Raw genomic sequence first — 2324 nt, 5'->3', positions numbered from 1 at the left:
TTCAGCAAAGTTGTGGCCGTCTGCAGTCAGCTGAGGGAAAGAAATCACTACATGATCTGATCTGATGTCCGCTGAGTTTGTCTCCTCTGCTGATGAAACGCTGTCCCCTTCGTGTGCTTCCTCCAAAAGAGGAGAGGGATGCCCTCCCAGGCTGCAGCGGCGGGACAGCTCCAGGCTCGGCTCTCCCCATCACACAAATCAGTAAACATGTGCAGCCGGTCAGATTAACGAGACCCACGTGGGCAATCGTCGGTAGGAGAAGAGCTGCGAGAAAATTAAATGCACATGGGGTCAAGGGGATCAGTGGCAAATTAAGGATATGATTCTGGGCTAAGGGACGACTTTCTATTCAGTATATTCATTCTGTCATGCTTGTATACACATCCACAGTGATTTATTTATTCACCTCTATCTTTATGTGTGTATATATATATATATACACATATATATATATCTTTGTGCTTATTTTATACTTTATTTTTATCTTTATTATTGTTTCAGGCACATTTCACTGTGCATAACTGTGCATGTGACAAATAAAGGTCTTATCTTCATGATTTGTTTTATTTCTTTGCTTTTACTATTTACTCAGTTTGATACTATATTTAAAGTTCTTCTAAGAACCTCACAGATGCTCACATCACATCCAGAAGGCCTCTGTATTAATCTCAACATTACTTAAGCCAGTTTTTGAGGGGGAAAAGTTTGGTGTAGGTTTAACCAGCTGTCAGCTGCATATTCTCGATCCTCAGCGTCGCATGGGATCAAACTGTGTGGGCCGGAGCAGATGGAAAGCACTATATCTAAAGCCTGGTGGTGTCACAGCACAATACATTTGGCAACACGGTACAAAGGATCCGCAAACACTCGTGCAAAGTGGTGGAAGTCCTCCTTAATTGTTTATTGTCAGTGTGAGACTATCTCACCTCCAACTGTTCGTGCAGCATTTACATTTTTCAGGTTATTGTGCTCAGTATCAAGTAGAGTAAGTTAGAGCTGCTGCAGGCCTTCAGGCCACAGTTAATTTCTTAACAGAATGGGTGATTTTTTTCCTCTTTTCATGTGTATCACTTCATCTGCCTTGACCTGAAGTTCCACACACTCATTAAAATGAGGTGCACCGAGCGTCAGTGTGTTCAAAGCCTGAGCAGAAATAGCATGATGCCTTGTTGCAGTGAGCCACATGATAATATGAGCGGTTTTATGTCTTAGAGCGAGGGGGGGTGCACACTTTAAGCACTGTGGCATCCATCCACCTCTGAACAGCGACACTGGACTAAGTGCTGACATCAGATGTATGGTAAGGAACACCTAGTGGGTTTAATGAGCTTGGTCAGACTAGTCTTCACTTCTCTGCTCTCCAGCATCCCCCTAAATGCCTGTTCTCTGAAACAAATGTGCTTTACTGGCAGAATGTGTCTGCCAACTAAACCTACCGTGCCTGTTTTATTGCAGGGTGGCACAAGTGCCAAGGTGACAGCATTATGCATGCAGGCATCATTGGCGAATAAACATTTCCTCTCCTGACAGCAGAGGCTGATTAAAATAAATAAATGTGCCTTTGAGGGACATTTAGGGATCTCTGAATGCCAATAAAACTTTGAGGAACTTGTGCAGTCTGTATTATCTGGCGAGGGGAGCTTGATTTTACTGTACGCATCGCTGTGGTGTTTACAATCCTGCGTTAGTAAATGCGTTGCATCTTGAAGCCACTGAGCTTTAATTTGAGCAGTTCGTCTGTGTTTTTGGCTCGATGAGATTATTAATGCTGACAGTGGCAGAGGCCACCGACTGTTGAGTCTGGGAACGTCTCCAGATCTCAGTTGTTTTTCCAGACATGCAACCTGCTGCTGCTGCTATTAGAGATGACAGAGAGGAGGTCCAATGCACCATGTGTGACTCCGATACCAGATATGAAGCTGCTGCCAGGTGGCGCAAAGGTTTCTGGAGGTCATTTGATGTGGAGCAACACGGGTCAAGACCTAAATCCCTGCAGATATGTTAATTCCTTTAAACAGGAAACTGCGGCTCATTGAGACGTAGAAACAGAAAGCTTAGTCAGGAATTCAGAAAACAGACCGCTGACTCCTTTAAGCCACGTGACTGTGGGGATGAAACGTCGGTCAAACAGTCAGACGGTCGATTGGTCAAATATCTATTAGATGGATTGCCATCAAAACAGGTGCAGACGCTGGTGTCCCCCTCAGGATGAACTGTATTCACACTGGTGATCCCTTTACTTTGCATCCAGCGCCATCATCAGATCAACATGTTAGTACATGTAATAATTTGGTTCATGACCTCATCCTCAGCTGTACTTGAGT

At 44.2% G+C, this 2324-nt stretch overlaps 1 long non-coding RNA gene across 1 annotated transcript in view; it reads right to left on the bottom strand.

The window, feature by feature from the left end:
- Positions 1-2324, bottom strand: part of LOC139219083 (uncharacterized) — a 348076-nt gene that overhangs the window by 71454 nt on the left and 274298 nt on the right. The gene's annotated exons all lie outside the window — the stretch shown is intronic.

Source organism: Pempheris klunzingeri, chromosome 19 (assembly GCF_042242105.1).
Source record: "Pempheris klunzingeri isolate RE-2024b chromosome 19, fPemKlu1.hap1, whole genome shotgun sequence".
Classification (NCBI taxonomy): domain Eukaryota; kingdom Metazoa; phylum Chordata; class Actinopteri; order Acropomatiformes; family Pempheridae; genus Pempheris; species Pempheris klunzingeri.
This window is presented reverse-complemented; position numbering and strand designations above follow the sequence as displayed.